Genomic DNA, 9,576 nt, shown 5'->3' on the forward strand with positions numbered 1-9,576 from the left:
GCTGGAGTTCAGGTAGATGTGAGCCACCTGACCCTGGTGCTGAGAGCCAAACTCAGGGCCACTGCAAGAGCAGCCAGGCCTCTCTCCAGCACCCACTCTGTAATGGTGCATGAACCATTACGTGTCTTTGGGTTTACTCTGGGCCTTTTGGTGGGATTTCCTGTGTCTGAGCTGCTGAAAGAAAGCACAAAGATGGAGCACAAGAAACACACGCCCAGCAGGCAGGGAGGTGAGTTAACCTTGTCTCATGTATAGTCTTGGACAAAGTACATTTTCTTCAAGACAAGGTCTTATGAAGCACAGGCTAGTCTCGAACCTGCTGTGTTACTGAAGATCCCCTTGAACTCTGGGGCCTCGAAGGCTCGCCCCCCTCCTCTGTAGTGCTTGGATTACAGCATTAGCCACGAGCCTGTTTCTTGTTAGTGTTCACTGTAGAACTTCACTTTTTTTTTCTGCTTTATTTGTGTATTTTACGTTTATGAGTGTTTTACTCGCATGTATGTCTGTGTACCACGTGCATGCCTGGTGCTTGTGAAAGTCAGAAGAAGGTATTAGAGTCTCCAGAACGGGAGTCATGGATGGCTGTCAGCTACCATGGAGGTGCTGGGAGTCAAACCTCAGTCCTTTCCCTGAATTTGAGAGGCAGAGGCCGGTGGATCTCTGAGTTCAAGACAAGCCTGGTCTTCACTGTAAGTTGCAGGTCAGCCAGGGCTTCATAGTGAGACCCTGTCTTGATAGAACGAAAGAACAAAGTTATTTTTTATTATGCTTTTATGTGTGTGCAGGAGCATACAGATGCCCCTGGATGCCAGAACTGTTGGATCCCTGGGACCTGGAGTTACATGTGGTTATGAGCCATCTAACATTGGTGCTGAGAACTGAACTGGGGTTCTCTGGAAAAGCAGTGAGTGCTCCTAACCCCAGAGATACCTCTCCAGCCCACCCAACTTTTTTTGTTTTGTTTTAAAGGTTTATTTATTTATTTTATGTATGCGAATACATGATCACTCTCTTCAGACACACCAGAAGAGGGCATCAGATCCCATTACAGATGGTTGTGAGCCACCATGTGGTTGCTGAGAATTGAACTCAGGACCTCTGGAAGAAGCGCTCAGTGAGTGCTCTTAAGCCCTGAGCCGTCTCTCCAGCCCACATTTTTAAACTTTTATTTTTAACTGTGTGTGTGTGTGTGTGTGTGTGTGTGTGTGTGTTAGGTATGCGCATGAGGATGCAGGTTCCCTCGGAAGCCAGAGGCACTGGATCCCCTAGGTCAGTGTGAGCCACCTGAAGTGAGCGCTGGGAACCAGATTCAGTTCCTGTGAGAGCGGTGTGCTTTTAATCTCTGAGCCATCTCTCCAGTCCCCAAACAATTTTTAAATGATACACGTGTCTATGTAGCAGAGCTGAGTAGCATCTGACCCACGGATGAAGGCAGCAAGCGGTGGATAGTATGAAGACAGCAATGTTACATCTTACCGTCCATGGTCAGCATCCTTTATACATCTGCAGGGCCAAGTGAAGAGTCACTATCGGCAAGAGCAGCCCTCAACTCTCCCAAGAGTGACCCTGGTAACTGTCAAATGGCCTAGCCTTTGCCTTCCAGGGGCCTTTGTGATGCCGAGGGACCTGTGTCTACGCAAGCTTATGGAAGGTCTCTGGGGCTGGTTGATTTGTGGTTTTTGTCTTGTTGGTTGGTTTAGGATTCCTTTTTTCTTAAAACAAAAAACAAAAACCCACTACATTTATTTACTTGGGAATGAGGAAACATCATGTGCCACTGCCCTTTAAGATTTATCTTTAATGTAGGCCTTTGGCTGCTTGATTGGGAAGTATGCTGTGTACCACATGGGTGCAATGCCTGAGAAGGCCAGGAGAGGGCAGCACATCCATTGGACCTGACATTACAGAGGGTTCTGCGCCACCACATGGGTGCTAGGACTTAACTCTGGACAGCGGGAAGAGAAATCACTGCTTTTAACCACTGAGTTAAAAGCTCTTCAGCCCCAGAGGCCATTCTTTTGCTAGGCGAGGCTTCAGATGTCTTGTTAGCCTCAAACTCTGTATGTAACTGGCATTGACTTCAAACTCCTGATTCTCCTGTCTCTACATCTGCCAAGATTTGTGGCCACACCCAACTCAGATTGCAGCTTTGTAAGACAAACAAATACTTGTCTTGGGCTCATTTGGCAAAGGGCTTGCCTAGCATGCACAGAACCCCGGGTTTGCTCTCCAGCACCCCATAAACTATGTTGCTGAGAAATGTTCTTAATACTAGCACCCTAGAGAGAGAGATAGGAGGTTAAATTCTTTCTTAGCTGCAAAAGGAGAGGCTCACAAACATAAATGAAACCATGTCTCAAACAAAAATTAAAGACCAGGGTCAGAGAGATGGAACGGCTGTTGGGCATGTTTCCTACCAAGTCTGAACATCGGAGTGAGGTTCCCAGGCCCTGATTGGTGGAAATGAGAACCAACTCTGGTGAGCTGCCTGCCCACTGGCCTCCACACGTGTGCTGTGCCAACATATAGACACATGTGTGCATACACACATATAAAATAAGCCTAACCTAAAACAAATTTTAAAAATTAAATACCGAGGTTGGGAAAATGGCTCTGGCTCTGTTTAAGAGCGCGGGCTCATCTTTCAGGGGACCTGGGTTCAATTCCCAGGACCTGAAAGATGGCTCACAAGCATCTGTGACTCCCACTCAAGGGGATCCCACATAGTCTTAACGTCTGAAGACACCAGGCACATATGGGATTCACAGATATATATATACACATGTGAACACTCATGCACATATACTTAATAAATCAATACAGTTTGAAGAACCATATTGTGATAACTTGTTACAATATAGTTACTACAACCGTGCGGAGGTTTCAAGCAGTCTTCGGCAACGTTCTTGTGGATGGCAACTATTTTTAGAAATGTTTTCTTGCTATACATTATAGAAGAATAAATACTCTGAACATGTCATTCATTTCTAGGAAATTCTGTTAATTCCTCTCCTTCTTCCCCTTTCCTCTCTTCCTCTTTCTCTTCCTCCCTCTCCTCTTCTTCCTCCTCCCTCTTTTCCTCTTCCTCCCTCTTTCCTCCTCTCTCATTTACTCTTCCTCCCTCTCTTCTTTCTCCTGCTCTTCTTCTCCATCTTGTTTCCCCTGAGACAGTCTCATGTAGCCCAGGCTAGTCTCAAATTTCCTATGTACCCAAGGATGGCATTGAACTCCTGGTCCTCCTTCACTAACACCTTCAGGGATTTCGTTTCTGTAAATGTGAACCCCAAGATGAGGCCCAAAGATGAGTATTTGATTTTTTTCTGTTTTGGTTTATTGATATAAATTTTCACTAAGTAGTCCAGGCTGGCCTGAAGACTTAAAATCCTCTTCACAGGCCGGGCGTGGTGGCGCACGCCTTTAGTCCCAGCACTCGGGAGGCAGAGGCAGGTGGATTTCTGAGTTCGAGGCCAGCCTGGTCTACAGAGTGAGTTCCAGGACAGCCAGGGCTATCAGAGAAACCCGAAACCCTGTCTCGAAAAACCAAAAAAAAAAAAAAAAAAAAAAAATCCTCTTCACACAGGGCTGTGTAGATTATATACTTTTTTTTTTTTGAGACAGTCTTTCACTATGTAGTCTGAGCTGGCCCAGAACTCACCTTGTAGCTCTGGTTGGCCTTAAATTCACAGAAGTCTGCCTGCTTTGCTTCCCAAGTACTGAGTTGTTTTTTTATTATGAGTGTGTGAGTGTGTGTGTGTGTGTGTGTGCAGATGCCTGTGGTGGTCAGAGGTTTCAGATCCTCATTTCAGGCAGTGAGGGCTGTGTAACATTGGTCACAGTGTTCTGCAGAACACTGTGTGCTCTTAGTCTTGGAGGCATCTTTCCAGCCTCAGGGGCTTTATGAGTTTTAACTTGAGTACGTGGAATTGCTATAGGCTATTTTGCCCCATCCAGCACCTATTTCCTCGCATCCTGTAATACAAGAGTTGGTGGAAGTTTCTCTCTCTCTCTCTCTCTCTCTCTAAACAGGGTTTCTCTATGTAGACCTGGAACTCAATATGTAGATCAGGCTGGCCTCAAACTCATAGAGATCCCTCTGTCTCTCCTTTCTGCCCCTCTGCCTCCCTGCCTCCCTGCCTCCCTACCTCTCTGCCAGTTCTGGGATTAAAGGCCCAACCACTGCTGCCATGTTGATGTGACTCCTAAATGTTTGCTTGTTGGCTGTTGACTTATTGAGTGACTTCTCATTATTACTCTTTCTGTTAAGATTTATCTTTATTTTTTATATGTATCTATATGAGTATAAGCTGTGTGGGTGTGTGCTCCCAGAGGTCAAAAGAGGGGGTGAGGTCCTCTGGAGCTGGAGATGCTGGCAGTCAAGGGCTGCCGGGTGTGGGCAGTGAGAACCAAAGTCAGGTTCTCCCAAAGAGCAGCACGTGCTCTTAACCACTGAGCCATCCCTCCGACAGCTGCTTTATATCTTTACTTTTTTTTTTTTATATATGTATGTGTGTTTTTCCTGCACGTATGTCTATGCACGACACACCCTAAGAGGGCAGAATATTCTGGGAGTGGAGTTACAGATAGTTGTGAACTGCTATGTGACTGTTGGGAATCAAACCCAGGTCCTCTGCAAGAACAGCCAGTGCTCTTAACCACTGAGCCATCCCTCCAGCTCCCTGCCACACACTTGGTTTCTTCCTTCCTTCTTTCCTCCCTTTTTTAGACATGATCTCATGTAGCTCTGACTGTCCTGGCACTCACAGAGATCTGCATGTCTCATGTGCTGACATCAAAGGCTTGCACCACCAGGCCTGGCTATTGTTTGTTTTTTTGGTTTGTTTTGTTTGTTTGCTTTTGTTTGTTTGTTTGTTTGTTTGTTTTGTTTTTTTGCTGTTTGGTTGAATAGCCTCTACTGTTAGAGAATTCTAAGAAACTGCTTGTGAAATATAAGTGCACACATATATATGCTTGTGCTCTCAGAAGTACACGCCCTCCTTTATCACTCTCAGCCTTCTTCCTGTGAAGTAGGGTCCCTCACTGAACCTAGAGCTCACATTTTTAACTGAGATTTCAGGCTTCTACCCCCACACCCAACTCAAAGTGAAACGTATATTCTGTCATGTTGGGCTGGTGCAGTGGCTCACCAACTAGACTAGACTGGTAGCCACAAAGCTCCCAAGATCCTCCTGCCTCTGCCGCCTCAATGCTCTGGTTACAGGTGTGGAGTTGGACTCGTTCGTGGGCACTAGGATCAGAACCCCACCCCTACGCTTGCCCAGGACACTTGCACACTCTCAGCTGCTGATCTGTGTCTCCAGCCCCGAGAGAATTTAAGGACACAGCAAAATGGAATGACATACCAGAGTTCTCAGCCAGTGTAGCAATGCATGCTGGTCATCAGCCTGGGGAGGGAAGGAGAAGGAGCTTGAATTCCAGGACAGCCCTGGGGACACGGTGAGTTTGAGGCTCTGCTTCAAAAACAAAACATTACAGAGCTTTCATATGGCCTTCCCGGCACCCACACCCACGGTCAATGCCCGACACAATGAATGAAGCAATCCTGACGTTATCGACAAGATCCACAGCTCGCATAGGGTTCACTTTGTGTTGTTATCTGGGTCTCTTCAGGCTGCTAAATATCATTGGCAGAGTAGCTTTAAAAACAAAACAAGATAAGATTCCTCACAGTTCAGAAGGCCAAGGAAGCATAAGTTAAGGTCCTGGAGGGGGTCTAAGTGGGGCCCATTTCCTATCATAGGTGGCATCTTCCCTTCATCTCTGCATGTTTGAAGGTTGAAGCAGCCCACTGGACCGATCGTGTGCATGAAGAGGAGTTCTCATGACCTAATAACCTCCAAAGTCCCTACCTCCAAATACCATCACATAGGTAATTAGGTTTCACCATAGGAATTTGTGTGGAGAAACATTCAGGCCACAGCTACATAGTCTATGCACTTGGCAGATTAGTATAATGACAGGTGTTGACTGTGATGGCATCACATGGGACAATTTTCCTGCCCCTCCTTCTTGGGTTCTACATTCTCATCTCCTCTCACGCCTACCAGCAACTGATCTTTTAACCTTCTCTGTAGCTTTCCTGTTGATATGCATTTTCTGTTTGTTTTCAGATAAAGTCCCCAACCCCTGGACTCGAGCATTGGCCTGTCTTGTTATTATATTTCTACACATGGTCTTAGCTGAAAGGCTGATAGCCATTCATTGTCATTTAAAAACTTATTATTCATTGCTTATCAATCTCTTATGCAGATATGTATGCATGTGCATGCTTGTGTATGTGCAGGTACAAGTGTGTTTCTGTGTGTGGAAGCCAGAGATTGACTTCCAGTGTTGCTCTCCAGGAGCCATCAGGAGTACATGCCAGTGTGTTCAGATATACGAGGAGGTATGGGATCCCCTGGAGCTGCAGGGAGATAATTGTGAACCACACAAAGTGGGTGCGGGGCATAAACCCCAGGTCCTCTGTGAGGGCAAGCAGTTCTTAACTGCTGAGTCCTTGCTCCAGCCCCAGCCTTGTGGTATTTTTTTAGACAGGGTCTCCCATTGGTCTAGAGTTCATCAATCAGGATAAACTGGCCTATCAGAAAGCCCCAAAATCTTCCAGTTTCTGACTCAAACACGGGAATTATACGTGTTCCACCGTGCCCTGAGTTTTACAGGTGTTCTGGGAATTGAACTCAGGTCCTCATGCTTCTGAGGCGAGCCCTTTACCTGCTAAGCCATCTATGCAGCCTTTGTTGCTGTGTCATTTCGTACTTTGTTTGCATTCCTGGTTTTCTGTTCAATTTGAACACCTTTTCTTGTGGAAAGGTTCTGTGGGTGTGCACTCTCTCTCTCTCTTAATTAACAAACCCAGAATTAGTACAGAATAGCAAAAATATCCTATCTCAAGTCACAGGCCAATCCCGAAGCCATTCCCCGACTTACTGACCTCCTTGTGCCTAAGCACACCCATAGTAACCTGAGTTTGGTCGGTGCGACTAAGTGGCTATCTCTGGGAGGCTCTGGGAGGGTGTTTCCAACCTGATAAAAAAGGGCCAGGTGTGGCTAGTGTCAGCCTACACTGGGATTTGGATACTGACGTAATATGTGGAAAGGGTGGCATCGTCTTGTGATACTGAAACCACAAACACAAACTCAGAAGCAATATTAAGGATGGTGGTGGAAAAGCACCAAGGGACTGGAGTCTATTCAGTGGCAACAAGCGGTGTGTCCACCAGAGACTCATAAGAGGACAACCACGGCAGCTATACTCACAACAGCCAAAATTCGATATCAACCTAGATGCCCACTAACAAATGAATAGTTGAATAGTGTATGTTACAGTTCTATGATGGAATATTGTAATATATAGCAACTAAAAGAAAAACCTATTGCTATATACGTGCAAAAGAGAAAAATAGCGATAAAATTGGCAGATATAATGCTGAATTTACAAAGCTAGACGTGGAGCCGGGAAGACAGCAAGTGGAGATGCTCAAAGACAAACCTGATGGCTGTGTGTGATCCCCAAGCCCACATGGTGGAGGGAGAGAGCTGATTCCCAAAGGCTGTCCTCTGACCTCTACTCATGTGTATGAGCATGTACACACAATAGATACATGGATGTAAAAACAAGATTTAAGCCGGATGTGATGGGCACCGTGGAGCATGCCCATGGTCTCAGGTACTTGGGAAACTGGGAGAGAAGAGTCAACATGAGTCCAAGAGTTTGGGAGCAGCTTGGGCAACACAACTTCCCATCTCTTTTAAAAAAAAAAGAAAGAAAGAAAGGTGGAGGAGAGAAAGCTGCTTTTTTCTTGGTAAGTGTGGCTGCTGCTAGGCTGCCCATGGCTCACTGGAAGTCCTCACACTCTTGTGCATGCTGGAAACATGAGGAGGACTAAGGACTGGAGAAATGGTGAAGCAGCTAACAGCACGCACTGCTCCTACAGAGGAGTCTGGTGCAGTCTGTTGAGCTTTGGTCTGTTGCTATGAATTGTAAAACTAACACTTCTGTATCCCAAGGTCTAGTGGGCCAGCTTTTGTTGCATGAATCTTGCTCCTTAATTTAAAGCTATTGGTTAATAAAGATGCCAACAGCCTGTGGTTGGGCAGAAGAGAGGTAAACGGACAGGACTTCAGTACCTGGGCTTAGGGGTCTGGAAAGAGATCGTGAGAGAGGAGAAAGAAGTTGCTGTGGGGTGCATATCACAAGCACCTGGCCATGAGGGCCAGCCTATTGGAGTAGGAACCACCCAGGTGGAACATAGCAAGTGATATCTTGGGGTTATTGACAGGGAAGTAGATAAACTAGCATAGAGAGATGCTATCTGCCCATCTCTAGTGCTTTAAGGCTTGTATAAATATAAAGGTTTTGTGTTTTTATTTGGGAGATAAGTGATCTAAGATGAGGCAGAAACCCCAAATAATATTCACTGCAATAGCAGTTCCTGTCACTACGCCCTGTACAGTTGTGTCTGTAGTTCCCACCCTAGGGGCCTCTTACCTCCACAGGCACCAGCACACCTCTCTCTCCTTCACCCCCCACCTCTTTCAAATAATAAAGTAAATCTTTTTTAAAAAGACACGAGGTTGGGAGGTATTGGCTAGAGAGAGGGGAGATGGATATAACCAAGATATGTTGTATACGCGTGAGACTTTCAAAGAGTTATTTCAAAAAGGCATCCTGTGTGATTCCATACATATTAAGTTTTAAAACAACTGGTCTTTATCTAGGACGAGAGAGGTTAGGATTGCACCGGCCACTTCAGGAGAGAGAGTCCTGGGAGATCAGGGGTTACCTGCAGGAGTGAGGATGTTAACCCTCTGTAAGGTGACTGCCTTTGGCTGAAGACCTTGCCCTGAGAAGACATCTGAAGGTTGCTACCCGGACCACTCATGATATCATCAACTTAGTTTGTCTTCCCACTAGTGCAGAGCTAAGACTTAGCTCTGTTCTCCTTTCATCAAATTTGACCAGTTTGTAGGTTTGCTGGATCTTACAGTTCCTACCTGGTTCTTTCCTTACTGAATGTATTCCTAATTTTTTTATAGTTTGGCTTGTTACATAAAGCGTTCTCTTAGGTAATATCTTTTAAAGGGGGTCAACTGTAGCAAATTTATTTATCACCTTAACATTTTATCTTATGATACTTTTTTCTCCCGGACCTCCATATTATGACAACATTAAGGAAAATACTTTGGATTTTCTAGATTAATAATCATGACATTCACTAAAGACTTAAATGGAAATTCAAACTCTGCAGGTACTTAGCTATTTTGTAGATTCTTTTTTTTTCCCCACCCTTGGTCAGTAGATAGGAGAGAAAGAAGGATAGAGGGGAGGGGAGGGAGAGTGGAGGGGAGGGAGAGTGGAGGAGAGGGGGAGAGAGATCTGAATCTAATTTCTTTCCTTTTGTTTCTAACAAACTGCAACCAACCCCTCTGTCTTAGTCAGGGTTTCTATTCCTGCACAAACATCATGACCAAGAAGCAAGTTGGGGAGGAAAGGGTTTATTTGGCTTACACTTCCATACTGCTGTTCATCACCAAGGAAGTCAGGACTGGAACTCAAGC

This window comes from Mus caroli, chromosome 9 (genome assembly GCF_900094665.2).
Source record: "Mus caroli chromosome 9, CAROLI_EIJ_v1.1, whole genome shotgun sequence".
In the NCBI taxonomy this organism is placed as follows: domain Eukaryota; kingdom Metazoa; phylum Chordata; class Mammalia; order Rodentia; family Muridae; genus Mus; species Mus caroli.